The 18,318-nt window shown below is 39.2% G+C and overlaps 1 protein-coding gene and 1 long non-coding RNA gene across 3 annotated transcripts in view; one reads left to right on the forward strand and one right to left on the reverse strand.

The window, feature by feature from the left end:
* Positions 1–14,114, forward strand: part of LOC149747248 (uncharacterized) — a 72,763-nt gene extending 58,649 nt beyond the window's left edge. The window contains exon 3 of the long non-coding RNA XR_016388079.1: positions 4,428–14,114. This is a non-coding gene — a long non-coding RNA (uncharacterized LOC149747248). The remainder of the gene's footprint in view (positions 1–4,427) is intronic.
* The window catches only part of LOC149747249 (uncharacterized), a 107,195-nt gene that overhangs the window by 4,931 nt on the left and 83,946 nt on the right, over positions 1–18,318 (reverse strand). Inside the window, exon 4 of one of the 2 annotated variants that reach the window (XR_016388078.1) lies at positions 14,377–16,902. The exons of the other annotated variant lie outside the window; for it this stretch is intronic. The gene's annotated coding sequence lies outside the window, so the exon portion shown is untranslated. Of the gene's footprint in view, positions 1–14,376; positions 16,903–18,318 lie in introns of those variants that run through there. 2 annotated transcript variants of the gene reach the window in all.

The following is an 18,318-nucleotide window of genomic DNA, read 5'->3' on the forward strand; positions in this document are numbered from 1 at the left end:
AGAACATTGGGGTGCATGTATCTTTTCGAATTATAGTTTTCTCCTGTGTCGTTTTAGACACTGCTCCTCTGGCCTTTGTCCCAGCACTGCAGGCAGGGAATGGAAATCCACTCAAACTGCCTTGCACACGGAGGGTTCTTCCTGTGTGGCTTGCAGTCTCTGTCCTAGGACACCAGAGGCAGCCCAACACTTAAAACGCAGTTAGCTTTAAGAGAGAATCTTCAGGTTTCTATAAATAATGCCAGAGGGATTTGTGTAGAATGAGGCATTAGTTTTGTAGTTATACACACAGCAAATTTGAAAGAAAGGGGGCTGAATTTAGTTGGCTGGTGGTTTATTATGAAAAAAACTAGCTATTAATTGAACTCAGCAAAGTTTGAATGAAATTAGATCGGCAAACACATGATGTTTTGCCAGCAGTTTTCTCAGCCAACAAACAGCTATTGGTGTGGCCCAATCTTGGAAAAGTTGATACTGTCATTCTGGGCGAAAGCAACTGACTGTGGTCCCTTGTTATAATAGCCCATTAGAAAAAACACAGACTAACGTGGCCTTGAGGAGAAAATTGTATTTTAAATGCCAATTGCAGAACAGTGTCCATAGCTGATCCAAGAACATCAATTATAATTTTAATGTGGAGTCTTTAAGGCTCTATCAGTAACCCCAGGTCGTTTGTTTTTAATGTAAGGACAATGGCACACACCAAAATAGTAAAATTAAAAGTAACCATAACTATCATATTGCATTTCGATTCACAGACAAACATAATTTTGAAAGTGAGAGATAATGAGAGATTATTTAGTTCAATTTTCTTATTTTACAGATGAAGAAACTGAGACCTATACAAATGACCCTGCCTTCCCTGGGGTGGAGATTCCAGCCCCATCTCCTCCTTTTAGTGTCTTGCCTTACAGAAACTGACATCATGGAGCTTCATGAATTAGGAAGGACAGATTATTTTTTTTGGTCCCATTTTAATTTTTCTCAAAACTCATAAAATATCATTAGAGTGCTGTTTAATTTTTTCTGAAAAGCAGGAAATCGTAAGATTGATAAATAGTTTAATGTGAACCTGATGGCTTGATTAATTAATCACCAAGCTGAGGAACCACTACAATTCATATGTCAATTCAGACTATTTTCGAGAAATGATTTGAATCAATTGCTAATGAAATTGAGGAATTTAGGAGCTGCTTTCTGACTTCCAAATGACAGGGCTCATATTTAACTCAAGAGACGTGACAGTTAATGACAACATTAAAAAGTGCCATGAATTATTTTCCAGATCATGGGAAAATTATAGCATCTCCCCATTGAAATAGCTCTCAGCTCATCAGCATGAAAATAAACAGCCTTAATCACATGCTAAGAAATCTTCGATGCTGTTTAAAATCTAGGTTGTTTTTCTGAAATAAACAAAGACCATAATCCTCAGGAATAATTGTAATATTTCATAACCTCTTCCTTAATACAGAGTTATAGGTGAACCTAGTCTAACTGATATGACTTCTGAAGCCCTATGGAAAAAAAAATTGTGGATCATTGTTCATAGATCTAATTACTTTAAATCCTTAAAATAGGTAGAGTTTAATTTTTCTTCCCTGCTTTAATTCATAGGCTGAGGTTTCCAATCCTGTTTATGTATAAAAGGGCTAGCTTTGTACATCTTTCTGTAACTTTTCATTTCCAGCCAGACTCTTTAATTAATTTAAAGTTACATCTAGATATAACAAGACAGTTATTATGTGTTAATGGAATATCAGTGGCAAGTGGGAAAGGGCACTGATCAATATTTAATCTAATTAAGGTGTACACAAGGCAATATTATTATGTAATTAACTCAAAATAGCATAAGTAATACATGCCTGTTTAAATTTTTATTAATATATTTGTTAAAAATTTTTAGATCATGCTGTTTTATGGGCTTTCTTGAGAGATATAAAAGTAAAATGTTTGTCAAGATGCTACCGGAACAACTGTTAAATGTGGCTCTTAATCATCTTAACAGTCTTTAAGGTTCCAGTGCAGTTCTAATAGTCTCACTAAGGATGAAAGATGAATTTGCCGCAGACAAGAGTCCACATGTAAAACCTTTTTGGAATGGTCTTTTAATTTTCTTCTTCTAAGTTCTCATGCTGCTTTGCAAGGAGAATGTATGACAGGACTTGGACGTGTAAGAAAGTTTGAAATACGTTTACTATTTTTAAGTACATTCTTTAAAGAGCTACATGTTGCTGGGGAGAAAAATACATGGAACTGTAAATATCATGGGGTTACTCTACATATATCTTACGGGATTTTAATACCACAGCTTCACAAATTCCTGTAGGATTGCAATTTGGGGGGTGAACTTTGGTAGGACAGTGATTATCTCATAGAAAGACCAGAATTGATTGTTATGATTTTCAGAGCTCCAAATATACAAAGTTACAATATGGGAAAACACTTAAATGAGGATCTTGAAGCCCCAAATCCAGGAATAGGCCATTGTGCACAGAACTTAACATGGGTAGTGCTGTGGGATGCACATTTGTACTGAGTATGGTGAAGAATGGGTTCAAGGTTACCAAGTCGAAGCTCTTTTTTAGGGTCATTGCTCACAAAGTTTGCAGTGTCTCATGGTCCCCTAAACCCCACAAGCAAATCTAGCTCTTGAACCAGAGAACCGTCTACTTGAATCTACCCATTCCATGTACAGATAGGTGTGGCTAGAGGTTCTCTGATCCCTGTAGCCGCTGGAACACTGAAAATACAGAGAGAATTTTTATCCAAATAAAGATTGCATGTGGTGGCACAGTGATTTTATTCCAAAGGCTTCCATTGCTTCCCTCCATCCTATCGTTTTTTTTTTTTTTTTTTTTTGCGGCACACGGGCCTCTCACTGCCGTGGCCTCTCCCGCCGCGGAGCACAGGCTCCAGACGCGCAGGCTCAGAGGCCACGGCTCGCGGGCCCAGCCGTTCCGCGGCACGTGGGATCTTCCCGGACCGGGGCACGAACCCGCGCCCGCCGCATCGGCAGGCGGACTCTCAACCACTGCGCCACCAGGGAAGCCCCATCCTATCGTTTTATTGTGGAAAGAGTATTGGAGTTGCTGGGGAAATTTATTGTTCTCCGCCATTCCTGGTATGTATGTCTTGCCTAAATGTTGGGATGGCATTTCTATGTTTTTATCTCTGTGAATGAGGGCGTGAGGGATAACTCATAACTTATGATTCCCCGTCTCTCCTGTGCGTGATGATGGCAACAGGGTTGAATCATTTCTTCCTCTCTCTCGAGAAGGGCTGCAAATGCTGAAGATGACAGTTAGGGAAGATGAAAAATCCATAAAAGGATGGAATAAAGATGTTCCAAATAGAAGGAAACTTTTAAATACTTCTGTGTGACCGTGTTTGGTAATGAAGCCATTGATAACGTGTGTAGCAAGCTAACAAGAATAGCAGAAAACGATTACCTTCGCCTCTGGGCTTTTTTCACTGTAGTTAGAATTATCTTGAGTCCACAATTCCTGTTGTGCTACAAATCTTTTATAGCTAGACAGTTTTTAGGCCTAAGCAGCTGTTAAGGCAAGTAAGGGAAAGATTCACAATGTCCTTCCTTCTGTAGGCTCATGTCTGATCCCAGTCTTATGGTGGGGCAGGACAATCAGTCTTGGAGTTCGTGGGGTGAGGGGGTGGACTTTACCAACCCAATCACAAACTCCCCCTCCCCCATACTGTCTCCCCACAGAAATGAGGAAAAGAGAATACTGGCATTCCTTTACCCTTTTCTTATCAAAACTGAAATTTTAAAGGTTCTTGGCCAATAAAGGAAAAATTGATCTTTAATCTTAAGGAAAAGGAAACAAACCAGTGAAACTAGGCGAGTTTTCTAGTAGTCACTTCTGAACCTGATGTAATGAAAGCATTCCAACTGGCTTATTATATTATCCTCAGCTCTTAATTCCCAAAGAAAAATAGTTCTTTATTTTCTCTGTCATTCCTGAGCCTTTCTTTTTTATCAGCTTTGTTGAGGTGAACTTTACATAGAAAAAAAAAATCACGAATTTTAAATGTACAACTTTATGAGTTTGGCAAATATGTACAGTCGTTTAATAACAACAGTCAAGATATAGAATAATTCCATCACCCCCACAAGTTTCCTCCTGCCCCTTTGCGGTCAGCACCCTCCCGTGACAGCCATAGGCAACCACTGATGCTTCCTATTTCTGTAATTTTGCCTTTACTAGAATTTTAATTCAATGGAATCATATAAGATGGTCTTTTGTGTCAGGCTTCGTTTATTAGCTGATGCTTTTGAGGTTCATCATGTTGATTATTTCAATAGTTTGTACTTGCATACTGCTGAGTAGTATTCTCTGAATGGATTTGCCACAATATGTTTATTAATTCACCAGTTAATATACTTTTGGTTTATTTTCCATTTTTAGCTATGAAGACTAAAGCCCATATGAACATCTGAGTACAGATCTTTCAACAGACCTATGTTTCCATCTCCTTAGAATAAGTACTCAGAAGTGGGAATGCTGGACCAGCGGTAAAGGTAAGTGTAAATACTTAGAAACTGCCAAGATACTTAAAGTGGCCATATAACTTTGTATTCACACCAGCAATGTCTGAGAGGTCTAGCTACTTCACATCCTTGCTGAGACTTAGGTTGGTGGTCTTTTTATTTTAGACATTCTATTGGATGTGTAATAGTTTTTCATCTGTTTTTAATTTTCATTTCAATTCTGTAGAGACATTTAGCATCTTTTCCTTCCTCATTTAGTCATATACATTCTTTGGTGAATTATCTGTTCAAATGGTTTGCCCTTTTAACAAAGTACTTTTTTTTAATAATCCATTGTAAGAGTGCTTCTTTCTGAATACAAGTCCTTAATCAGATATGGTTTTTTTGCTTTTTTTAAAATTTTATGTGAGTATATATGATTTACAATGTTGTGTTAGTTTTAGGTATACAGCAAAGTGATTTATACATCTATATATATTCATTCTTTTTCAGATTCTTTTCCCATATAGGGTATTACAGAATATTGAGCAGAGTTCCCTGTGCTATGCAAGGTCCTTGTTGATCATCTATTTTATATATAGTAGTATGTATATGTTAATCCCTACCTCCTAATTTATCCTTCCCCCAACTCTTCCCCTTTGGTAAACATAAATTTGTTTTCTAAGTCTTCGAGTCTGTTTCTGTTTTGTAAATAGGTTCATTTGTATCAACTTATAGATTCCACCTCTAAGTGATGTCATATGAAATTTATCTTCCTCTGACTTGCTTCACTTAGTATGATAATCTCTAGGTCCGTCCACGTTGTCGCAAATGGCATTATTTCATTCTTTTTTTATGGCTGAGTAATATTCTGTTGTATGTATGGGTATGTGTGTATGTATGTATATATATATATGTATATATATACATACATACACCCACATATGTATACCACATCTTGTTTATCCATTCATCTGTTGATGGACATTTAGGTTGTTTCCATGTCTTGGCTATTGGAAGTAGTGCTGCTAGGAACATTGGGGTGCATGTATCTTTTTGAATTAGAGTTTTCGTCTTTTCCAGATCTATGTCCAGGATTGGAGTTGCAGAATATATGGTAACGCTATTTTTAGTTTTTTAAGGAAACACATACTGTTCTCCATAGTGGCTAAACCACGTTACATTCCGAGTAACAACGTAGGACAGTTCCTTTTTCTCCACACCCTCTCCAGCATTTATTATTTGTAGACATTTTGAGGATGGCCATTCTGACTGGTGTGAGGTGGTACCTCATTGTAGTTTTGATTTGCATTTCTCTAATAATTAGCACTGTTGAGCATCTTTTCATGTGTTTTTTGGCCATCTGTATGTTTTTGGTTTGTGTTTTTTTGGGTTTTTTTTGAGAAATGTCTATTTAGATCTTGTGTGCATTTTTTGATTAGGTTGTTTTTTTGATATTGAGCTGCATGAGCTGTTTGTATATTTGGGGGATTAAACCCTTGTCGGTCACTTTGTTTGCAAATATTTTCTCCCATTCTGTATGTTGTCTTTTCATTTTGTTTATGGTTTCCATTGTTGTGCTTTTAAGTTTCATTAGGTCCCATTTGTTTATTTTTGTTTTTATTTCCATTACTCTAGGAGATGGATTGAAAAAGATATTGCTGTGATTTATGTCAAAGAGTGTTGTGCCTATGTTTTCCTCTAGGAGTTTTATAGTATCCGGTCTTACATTTAGGTCTTAAATCGATTTCGAGTTTAATTTTGTCTGTGGTGTTAAACAACGTTCTAATTTCATTCTTTTACATGCAGCTGTCCAGTTTTCCCAGCACCACTTATTGAAGAGGCTGTCTTTCCTCTATTGTATATTCTTGCTTCTTTGTTGTAGATTGACCATAGGTGCGTGGGTTTATTTCTGGGCTTTCCATCCTGTTCCATTGATCTATATTTCTGTTTTTGTGCCAGTACCATACTGTCTTGACTACTGTAGCTTTGTAGTATAGTCTGAAGTCAGGGATCCTGATTCCTCCAGCTCTGCCCTTCTTTCACAAGATTGCTTTGGCTATGCAGGGTCTTTTGTGTCTACAAACAAATTAAAAATTTTTTGTTCTAGTTCTGTGTAATTGGAAAGGCTTTGCATTGAATCTGTAGATTGCTTTGGATAGTGCAGTGATTTTGACCATACTGATTCATCCAACCCAAGAACATGGTATAGTTCTCCATCTGTTTGTGTCATCTTTGATTTCTTTCATCAGCATCTTATAGTTTTCTGAGTACAGGTCTTTTGCCTCCTTAGGTGGTTTATTCCTAAGTATTGTATTCTTTTTGATGTGATGGTAAATGGGATTGTTTCCTTAATTTCTCTTTCTGATCTTTTGTTGTTAGTGTATAGGAATGCACGAGATTTCTGTGTATTAATTTTGTATCCTGCAACATTACCAAATCCACTGATTAGCTCTAGGAGTTTTCTGGTAGCATCTTGCAAACAGTGACAGTTTTACTTCTTCTTCTCCAAGTTCGATTCCTTTTATTTCTTTTTCTTCTCTGATTGCCATGGCTAGGACTTACAAAGCTGTGTTAAATAAAAGTGGCAAGAGTGGACATCCTCAGAGGAAATGCTTGATCTCAGAGGAAATGCTTTCAGCTTTCACCATTGAGTATGATGTTAGCTGTGGGTTTGTCATATATGGCCTTTATTATGTTGAGGTAAGTTCCCTCTATGGCTACTTTCTGGAGGATTTTTATCATAAATCGGTGTTGAATTTTGTCAAAAGCTTTTTCTGCATCTGTTGAGATGAGCATATGGTTTTTATTCAATTTATTGATGTGGTGTAATCACACTGATTGATTTGTGGATGTTGCAAAATTCTTGCATCCCTGGGATGAATCACAGTTGTTTATGGTGTAAGATCATTTTACTGTAGTGTTGGATTCAGTTTGCTTGTATTTTGTTGAGGATTTTTGCGTCTATGTTCATCAGTGATATTGGCCTATGTTTTTCTTTTTTTGTTATCATTGTCTGGTTTTCGTATCAGGGTGATTTGGGCCTCATAGAATGAGTTTTGGAGTGTTCCTCTGCAATTTTTTAAAATAGTTTCAGAAGGATAGGTGTTAACTCTTCTCTAAATGTTTGATAGAGTTCACCTGTGAAGTCATCTGTCCTGGACTTTTGTTTGTTGGAAGTTTTTCAGTCACAGCTTCAATTTCAGTACTTGTGATTGGTCTGTTGGTATTTTCAATTTCTTCTTGGTTCAGTCTTGAAAAAGTGCACCTTTCTAAGAATTTGTCCATTTCTTCTAGGTTGTTCATGTTATTGACATTTCTTTGCTTATAGTAGTCTCTTATGATCCTTTGTATTTCTGTGGTGTCCTTTGTAACTTTTCCGTTTCATTTCTAATTTTATTGATTTGAGCCCTGTCCCTTTTTTCTCCTGATGAGTCTGGCTAAAGGTTTATCAATTTTGTTTACCTTTTCAATGAACCACCTTTTAATTTCATTGAACTTTTCTATTGTTTTGTCTTTATTTCTTCTCTGATCTTTGTGATTTCCTTTTTCCTAACATTGGGTTTTGCTTGTTCTTCTTTCTCTAGTTGATTTAGGTGTAAAGTTAGTTTATTTGAGATGTTTCTTGTTTCCTGAGGTAAGATTGTATGGCTAGAAACTTCCCTCTTAGAAATGCTTTTGCTGTGTCCCAAAAGTTTTGGATCGCTGTGTTTTTGTTTTCATTTATCTCTAGGTATTTTTTTTTTATTCCTCTTTGATTTCTTCAGTGATCCATTGGTTGTTTAGTAACATATTGTTTAGCCTCCACGTGTTTGTGTTTTTCACGGTTATTTTCTTCTAGTTGATTTCTAATCTTATAGTATTGTGGTCAGGTAAGATGCTTGATATGATTTCAATTTTCTTAAATTTACCCAGGCTCTTTTTGTGGCCCAGCATGTGATCTATCCTGGGGAATGTTCCAACTGCACTTGAGAAGAGTGTGTACTCTGATGCTTAAGTTCATCTGGTCTAATGTGTCAGTTAAGGCCTGTGTTTCCTTATTGATTTTCTGTCTGGATGATCTGTCCATTGATGAAAGTGGAGTGTTAAAGTCCCCCACTATTATTGTGTTACTGTCAATTTCTCCTTTTATGGCTGTTAGCATTTACCTTATGTACTGAGGTGCTCCTAGGTTGGGTACATATATATTTTCAATTGTTATAGCTTCTTCTTGGATTGGTCCCTTGATCATTATGTAGTGTCCCTCTTTGTCTCTTATAACAGTCTTTATTATAAAGTCTCTTTGGTCTGATATGAGCATTGCTACTCCAGCTTTCCTCTGATTTCCATTTGCATGGAATAAGCTTTTTCATCCCCTCATTTTCAGTCTGTATATGCCCCTAGATCTGAAGTGAGTCTCTTAGAGACAGCATATATATGGGCCTTATTTTTGTATCCATTCAGCCAGTCTATGTCTTTCGGTTGGAGCATTTAATCCATTTATGACTAAGGTAATTATTGGTATGTATGTTCATAGTGCATTTTGTTAACTGTTTCTGATTTGTTTTTGAAGCTTCTCTTTATGAAACATTTCTTGTACCTCCTTGGTCTGTGACTCCATTCTTTTTCCGAGATCCTGGATCATTTTTACTCTTAATTCTTCTTCTGGCAGATTGCCTATGTCCACTGCTCTTAGTTCTTCTGGAGTCTTATCTTGTTCCTTTTTCTGCAACGTATTTTTCTGCCATCTCATTTTGTCCAATTTTCTCTGTTTGTGGTCTCTGTTCCTCAGGCTGCAGGATTGTAATTCTTGGTTCTGCTGTCGGCCCCCTGGTGGGTGAGGTTGTTCCAGGAGCTTGTGCAGGCTTCCTGGTGGGACAGACCGGCTGGTGCCTTCCCATTGGTGGGTGGAGCCAGGTCTTGTCCCTTGGGTGCACAGGGTTGCATCAAGTGCTGTGTTCATAGACAGCTGTTGGCTCAGGATGACTTCAGGCAGCCTGTCTGCTGATGGGTGGGTTTGTGTTCCCACCCTGTTGGTGGTTTGGCCTGAGGCGTCCCAGCACTGGAGCCTGCAGGCTGCTGGGTGGGTCTCCATCTCAGTGTCAAAATGGCAACCTCTGGGAGAGCTCATACTGATGAGTATTCCCTGGGGCCTCCACCACTTGTATCCTTGCCCTCACTGTGAACCACTGCTGACCCCCACCTCCACAGGAGACCCTCCAAGACCAGCAGGTAGCTCTGGCCCAGGCTCTTGTGCAGTCACTGTTTTGCCCTGGGTCCCAGTGCACGTGAAACCTTGTGTGCGCTTGCCAAGAGTGGACTCTGTGCGACTCCTGCACTCAAGCCTCACTGGCCTTCAAAGGCAAATGTTCTGGGGGCTCTTCCTCCTGATGCCAGACCCCCAGGCTGGAGAGCCTGATGTGGGGCTCACTCTCACTCCTGTGGGAGAACCTCTGTGATATAGTTATTTTCCACTTTGTGGGTTGCCCATCTGGTGGGTATGGGATTTGATTATATTGTGAAAGTGCACCTTGTACCATCTTGTTGTGGCTCCTTTGTTTTTGGATATAGCATATCTTTTTTGGTAGGTTCCAGTCTTTTTTGTCAATGGTTGTTCAGCAGTTAGGTGTGATTTTGGTGTATTCAAAAGAGGAGTTGAGCTCAAGTCCTTCTATTCTGCCATCTTGTGTCCTCCTCCTCCTATTTATTTATTAAAATCTTTATTGGAGTATAATTGCTTTACACTGGTGTGTTAGTTTCTGCTTTATAATAAAGTGAATCAGTTATACATATACATATGTTCCCATATCTCTTACCTCTTACATCTCCCTCCCTATCCCACCCCTCTAGGTGGTCACAAATCACTGAGCTGATCTCCCTGTGCTATGCGGCTGCTTCCCACTAGCTATCTAGTTTATGTTTGGTAGTGTATATATGTCCATGCCCCTCTCTCACTTTGTCCCAGCTTACCCTTCCCCCTCCCCATATCCTCAAGTCCATTCTCTAGTAGGTCTGTGTCTTTATTCCCATCTTACCCCTAGGTTCTTCATGACTTTTTTTTTCCTTAGATTCCATATATATGTGTTAGCATACGGTATTTGTTCTTCTCTTTCTGACTGACTTCACTCTGTATGACAGACTCTAGGTCCATCCACCTCACTACAAATATCTCAATTTCATTTCTTTTTATGGCTGAGTAATATTCCATTGTATATATGTGCCACATCTTCTTTATCCGTTCGTCCGATGATGGACACTTAGGTTGTTTCCATCTCCGGGCTATTGTAAATAGAGCTGCAGTGAACATTTTGGTACATGACTCTTTTTGAATTATGGTTTTCTCAGGGTATATGCCCAGTAGTGGGATCGCTGGGTCGTATGGTAGTTCTATTCGTAGGTTTTTAAGGAACCTCCATACTGTTCTCCATAGTGGCTGTATCAGTTTACATTCCAACCAACAGTGCAAGAGGGTTCCCTTTTCTCCACACCCTCTCCAGCATTTATTGTTTCTAGATTTTTTGATGATGGCCATTCTGAGCAGTGTGAGATGATACCTCATTGTAGTTTTGATTTGCATTTCTCTAGTGATTAATGATGTTGAGCATTCTTTCATGTGTTTGTTGGCAATCTGTATATCTTCTTTGGAGATATGTCTATTTAGGTCCTCTGCCCATTTTTGGATTGGGTTGTTTGTTTTTTTGTTATTGAGCTGCATGAGCTGCTTGTAAATCTTGGAGATTAATCCTTTGTCAGTTGCTTCATTTGCAAATATTTTCTCCCATTCTGAGGGTTGTATTTTGGTCTTGATTATGGTTTCCTTTGCTGTGCAAAAGCTTTGAAGTTTCATTAGGTCCCATTTGTTTATTTCTGTTTTTATTTCCATTTCTCTAGGAGGTGGGTCAAAAGGAATCTTGCTGTGATTTATGTCATAGAGTGTTCTGCCTATGTTTTCCTCTAAGAGTTTGGTACTGTCTGACCTTACATTTAGGTCTTTAATCCATTTTGAGGTTATTTTTGTGTATGGTGTTAGGGAGTGTTCTGACTTCATACTTTTACATGTACCTGTCCAGTTTTCCCAGCACCACTTATTGAAGAGGCTGTCTTTTCTCCACTGTATATTCTTGTCTCCTTTATCAAAGATAAGGTGACCATATGCGCGTGGGTTTATCTCTGGGCTTTCTATCCTGTTCCATTGACCTATATTTCTGTTTTTCTGCCAGTACCATAGTGTCTTGATTACTGTAGCTTTGTAGGATGGTCTGAAGTCAGGGAGCCTGATTCCTCCAGCTCCATTTTTCGTTCTCAAGATTTCTCTGGCTATTCTGGGTCTTTTGTGTTTCCATACAAATTGTGAAATTTTTTGTTCTGCTTCTGTGAAAAATGCCAGTGGTAGTTTGATAGGGATTGCATTGAATCTGTAGATTGCTTTGGGTAGTACAGTCATTTTCACAATGTTGATTCTTCCAATCCAAGAACATGGTATATCTCTCCATCTATTTGTATCATCTTTAATTTCTTTCATCAGTGTCTTATAATTTTCTGCATACAGGTCTTTTGTCTCCTTAGGTAGGTTTATTCCTAGGCATTTTATTCTTTTTGTTGCAATGGTAAATGGGAGTGTTTTCTTAATTTCACTTTCAGATTTTTCATCATTAGTGTATAGGAATGCTAGAGATTTCTGTGCATTAATTTTGTATCCTGCTACTTTACCAAATTCATTGATTAGCTCTAGTAGTTTTCTGGTAGCATCTTTAGGATTCTCTATGTAGAGTATCATGTCATCTACAAACAGTGACAGCTTTACTTCTTCTTTTCCAGTTTTGATTCCTTTTATTTCCTTTTCTTCTCTCATTGCTGTGGCTAAAACTTCCAAAACTATGTTGAATAAGAGTGCTGAGAGTGGGCAACCTTGTCTTGTTCCTGATCTTAGTGGAAATGCTTTCAGTTTTTCACCTTTGAGGACGATGTTGGCTGTGGGTTTGTCATATATGGCCTTTATTATGTTGAGGAAAGTTCCCTCTATGCCTACTTTCTGCAGGGTTTTTATCATAAATGGGTGTTGAATCTGCAGGGTTTTTATCATAAATGGGTGTTGAATTTTGTCAAAAGCTTTCTCTGCATCTATTGAGATGATCATACGGTTTTTCTCCTTCAGTTTGTTGATATGGTGTATCATGTCGATTGATTTGCGTCTGTTGAGGAATCCCTGCATTCCTGGAATAAACCCCACTTGATCATGGTGTAGGATCCTTTAATGGGCTGTTGGATTCCGCTTGCTAGTATTTTGTTGAGGATTTTTGCATCTATGTTCATCAGTGATATTGGCCTGTAGTTTTCTTTCCTGTGACATCTTTGTCTGGTTTTGGTATCAGGGTGATGGTGGCCTCATAGAATGAGTTTGGGAGTGTTCCTCCCTCTGCTCTATTTTGGAAGAGTTTGAGAAGGATAGATGTTAGCTCTTCTCTAAATGTTTCATACACTTCTCCTGTGAAGCCATCTGGTCCTGGGCTTTTGTCTGTTGGAAGATTTTTAATCACAGTTTCAATTTCAGTGCTTGTGATTGGTCTGTTCATATTTTCTATTTCTTCCTGCTTCAGTCTCAGCAGGTTGTTCATTTCTAAGAATTTGTCCATTTCTTCCAGGTTGTCCATTTTATTGGCATATGCTTGTAGTTAATCGCTCATGATCCTTTATATTCCTGCAGTGTCAGTTGTTACTCCTCCATTTTCATTTCTAATTCTATTGATCTGAGTCTTCTCCCTTTTTTCCTTGATGAGTCTGGCTAATGAATGGTTTATCAATTTTGTTTATCTTCTCAAAGAACCAGCTTTTAGTTTTATTGATCTTTGCTGTTGTTTCCTTCATTTCTTTTTCATTTATTTCTGATCTGATCTTTATGATTTCTTTCCTTCTGCTAACTTTGGGGTTTTTTTGTTCTTCTTTCTCTAATTGCTTGAGGTGCAAGGTTATGTTGTTTATCCGAGATGTTTCCTGTTTCTTAAGGTAGGATTGTATTGCTGTAAACTTACCTCTTAGAACTGCTTTTGCTGCATCTCATAGGTTTTGGGTTGTCGTGTCTCCATTGTCATTTGTTTCTAGGTTTTTGTGATTTCCTCTTTGATTTCTTCAGTGATCACTTCGTTATTAAGTAGTGTAGTGTATTGTTTAGCCTCCATGTGTTTGTATTTTTTACAGATCTTTTCCTGTAATTGATATCTAGTCTCATACCTGATACGATTTCAATTTTCTTAAATTTACCAAGGCTAGACTTGTTACCCAAGATATGATCTATCCTGGTGAATGTTCCAAGAGCACTTGAGAAAAATGTGTATTCTGTTGTTTTTGGATGGAGTGTCCTATAAATATCAATTAAGTCCATCTTGTTTAATGTATCATTTAAAGCTTGTGTTTCCTTATTTTCATTTTGGATGATCTGTCCATGGGTGACAGTGGGGTGTTAAAGTCCCCTACTATGAATGTGTTACTGTCGATTGCCCCTTTTATGGCTGTTAGTAGTATTTGCCTCATGTATTGAGGTGCTCCTATGTTGAGAATTGCTACTCCAGCTTTCTTTTGATTTCCATTTGCATGGAATATCTTTTTCCATCCCCTCACTTTCAGTCTGTATGTGTCCCTAGGTCTGAAGTGGGTCCCTTGTAGACAGCGAATATATGGGTCTTGTTTTTGTATCCATTCAGTAAGTCTGGTGGGAGCATTTAATCCATTTCCATTTAAGGTAATTATAGATATGTATGTTCCTATTCCCATTTTCTTAATTTTCTTGCCTAGAGAAGTTCCTTTAGCATTTGTTGTAAGGCTGGTTTGGTGGTGCTGAACTCTCTCAGCTTTTGCTTGTCTGTAAAGGTTTTAATTTCTCCATCAAACCTGAATGAGATCCTTGCTGGGTAGAGTAACCTTGGTTGTAGGTTTTTCTCCTTCATCGGTTTAAATATGTCCTGCCACTCCCTTCTGGCTTGCAGAGTTTCTGCTGAAAGATCAGCTCTTAACCTTATGGGGATTCCCTTGTGTGTTATTTGTTGTTTCTCCCTTGCTGCTTTTAATATGTTTTCTTTGTATTTAATTCTTGATAGTTTGATTAATATGTGTCTTGGTGTGTTTCTCCTTGGGTTTATCCTGTTTGGGACTCTCTGTGCTTCCTGGACTTGATTAAGTATTTCGTGTCCCATATTAGGGGTGTTTTCAACTATAATCTCTTCAGGTATTTTCTCAGTCTCTTTCTCTTCTTCTTCTGGGACCCCTATAATTCGAATGTTGGTGTGTTTAATGTTGTCCCAGAGGTCTCTGAGAGTGTCCTCAGTTCTTTTCATTCTTTTTTCTTTATTCTGCTCTGCAGTAGTTTTTTCCACTATTTTATCATCCAGGTCATTTATCCGTTCTTCTGCCTCAGTTATCTATTTTTCATGTCATTTATTGTGTTGTTCATCGTTGCTTGTTTCCTCTTTAGTTCTTCTAGGTCCTTGTTAAATGTTCCTTGCATTTTCTCTATTGTATTTCCAAGATTTGGTATCATCTTTACTATCATTATTCTGAATTCTTTTTCAGGTAGACTGCCTATTTCCTCTTCATTTGTTAGGTCTGTTGGGTTTTTACCTTGCTCCTTCATCTGCTGTGTATTTCTCTGTCTTCTTATTTTGCTTAACTTACTGTGCTTGGGGTCTCCTTTTTGCAGGCTGCAGGTTCATAGTTCCTGTTCTTTTTGGTGTCTGTCCCCAGTGGCTAAGGTTGGTTCAGTGGGTCGTGTAGGCTTCCTGGTGGAGGGGACTAGTGCCTTTGTTCTGGTGGATGAGGCTGGATCTTGTCTTTCTGGTGGTGTGTTTTTGGGTGTCTGTGCCCTTATTATGAGTTTAGGCAGCCTCTCTGCTAATGGGTGGTGTTGTGTTCCTGTCTTGCTAGTTGCTTGGCATAGGATGTCCAGTACTGTAGCTTGCTGGCCGTTGAGTGAAGCTGGGTGCTGGTGTTGAGATGGAGATCTCTGGGAGATTTTTGCCATTTGATATTACATGGAGATGGGAGGTCTCTTGTGGACCAGTGTCCTGCCCACCTCAGAGGCACAGCACTGACTCCGGGCTGTGGCACTAAGAGCCTTTCATCCACACAGCTCAGAATAAAAGGGCGAAAAAGTAGAAAGAAGGAAAGAAAGAGGATAAAATAAAATAAAGATAAAATAAAGTTAATAAGGAAAAAAAATTTTTTTAAGTAAAAAATCCAAACACAACGGATGGACAGAACACTAGGACAGATGGTGAAAACAAATCTATACAGACAAAATCTCACACAGAAGCATACACATGCACACTCAGGAAAAGGGGAAAAAATAATATATCTTGCTCCCAACGTCCACCTCCTCAATTTGGGATGATTCGTTGTCTACTCAGTTATTCCACAGATGCAGGGTACAACAAGTTGATTGTGGAGATTTAATCCTCTGCTCCTGAGGCTGCTGGGAGAGATTTCCCTTTCTCTTCTTTGTTCGCACAGCTCCTGGGGTTCAGCTTTGGATGTGGACCCGCCTGTTCGTGTAGGTCACTGGAGGGCGTCTGTTCTTCACTCAGACAGGACGGGGTTAAAGGAGCCGCTGATGTGGGGGCTCTGTCTCACTCAGGCCGGGGGCGAGGGAGGGGCACAGAGTGCGGGGCAAGCCTGAGGTGTGCCATGCGTTGTCCTGGGGAAGTTGTCCCTGGATCCCGGGACCCTGGCAGTGGCGGGCTACACAGGCTCGCACACAGCCTTCTTGGTGGCAGTAGCAGCGACGTTAGCGTCTCATGCCTGTCTCTGGGTCCAGGCTGTTGGCCACGGCTCGCGCCTGTCTCTGGAGCTCCGTTGAGCAGTGTTCTTAATCCCCTCTACTCGCGCAGTGTTCTTAATCCCCTCTACTCGCGCACCAGGAAACAAAGAGGCAAGAAAAAGTCTCTTGCCTCTTCGCACCTCCTCTCCTGGACTCCCTCCCGGCTAGCCGTGGTGCACTAACCCCTTCAGGCTGTGTTCAAGCTGTCAGTACTCTCCCGAAGCCCGAGCCTCAGCTCCCAGCCCCCGCCCGCCCTGGCGGGTGAGCAGACAAGCCTCTCGGCCTGATGAGTGCCGGTTAGCCCCCATCCTCTGTGCGGGAATCTCTGTGCTTTGCCCTCCACATCCCTGTGGCTGCACTCTCCTCCGTGGCTCCGAAGCTTTTCCCCCCTCCACCTCCCACAGTCTCTGCCCACGAAGCCTTTCCTCCTTCACAGCTCCCTCCCGCTGGTGCAGGTCCTGGCCCTGTCTTTTGTCTCTGTTTTTTCTTTTGCCCTACCCAGGTACGTGGGGAGTTTCTTGCCTTTTGGGAGGTCTGAGGGCTTCTGCCAGCGTTCAGTAGGTGTTCTGTAGGAGCAGTTCCACGTGTAGATGTATTTCTGGTGTATGTAGATGTATTTCTGGTGTATCTGTGGGGAGAAAGGTGATTTCCACGTCTTACTCTTCCGCCATCTTCCTCAACTCCTCCCTCCTCCTATTATGTCTTGAAGTTTGGTAATGTGAGCCCTTCAACTTTGTTCTTCTTGATTCAGTATTGTGGAACTGTTCTGTCTTTTGCTTTTCCCTATAAATTTTAGAATTAGTTACCAAAAACAGCTTGCTGGGACTCTGATTGGGATTTCAGCAACTCTGTAGAACAAGTTGGGAAGAACTGACATCTTAACAATTATGAAACTTCTAATGCAGGAGTTTTGACTCTCATTTATCTAGATCTTTTTTTGATTTATCTTACCAGTGTTTTATAGTTTTCCACATACAGATCCTGTCCATATTTTTTTGATTTACAGCTAAGTACTTCCTTTTTAGGTGCTATTGTATATGGTATGTTTAAAATGTTTTAAATTTCAGTTGTTTGTTTGCTTATGTAAAGGAAAGCAGTTGAGTTTTGTACACTGAGCTTGTATCCTGGAACCTTGCTGTATACCCCCTTATTAATGCCAAGGGTTTATTTGTTTTTTATAACATGGTAGAGTTTCTACATAGACATGTAATCCATGCTTCCTTTTCAAGCTGTGTAACTTTTATTCTTTTTCTTTTCTTATTGCACTACCCTGGGAATTCTAATATAATATTGAATGTATGTAGTAAGAGATGGCATCTTTTTTTGGTCCAAAACTTAGGAAGCAAGTATTCAGTGTCTTATACTGTTAGCTATAGGGGTTCTTTAATATATCCTTCACTGGTTAAGGAAATTCCCTTTAATTCTAATTTTTAAAAATCCTAAATGGGTGCTGCATTTTGTTAAATGAGAAGATGGCTTTATTCAGTCTGCTAACATAGTGAAATTGATTGATTTATGATATCAAACTGTCCTTGACTCCCTGGAATGAACTCTGCTCAGTAGTGCTGTATTATCCTTTTCATGTGTTGCTGGAGTCCATTTACTTGTATTGTGTTAAAAATCTTTTGTCTACGTTTATGAGCTATATGGGCCTGTAGTTTTCTTTCTCATAGTGTCTTTACCAAGTTTTTGTTTCAGGGCAATGATGGACTCATAAAATGAGTTGGGATGTGTTCCCTCATGAAGAGAAAATTTTAAAGATATTGTGGAGTATTGGTATCATTTTTTCTTTAAAAGTGTGGTTGAATTCACCAGTTAAATCACCTGAACCTGGTGATTTCACTTTTGGAAGGCTGTAAATGATGAACTCAATTTCTTGAATAGCTGTGGTACCATTCAGATTATCTATGTCTCTCCTTAAGTGAGATTTGGTAATTTTTGTAATTTAAGACATTAGATCATTTTATCTAAGTTATCAAATTTGTGGGCATAGAGTTGTTCATAGTACTTCTTTTTAATGTCCTTGGGAGTAGCGTGACCCCTG

Source organism: Delphinapterus leucas, chromosome 16, assembly GCF_059928025.1.
Source record: "Delphinapterus leucas isolate spDelLeu-1000000601 "Yukka" chromosome 16, BTC_Dleu_Yukka2, whole genome shotgun sequence".
NCBI lineage: Eukaryota > Metazoa > Chordata > Mammalia > Artiodactyla > Monodontidae > Delphinapterus > Delphinapterus leucas.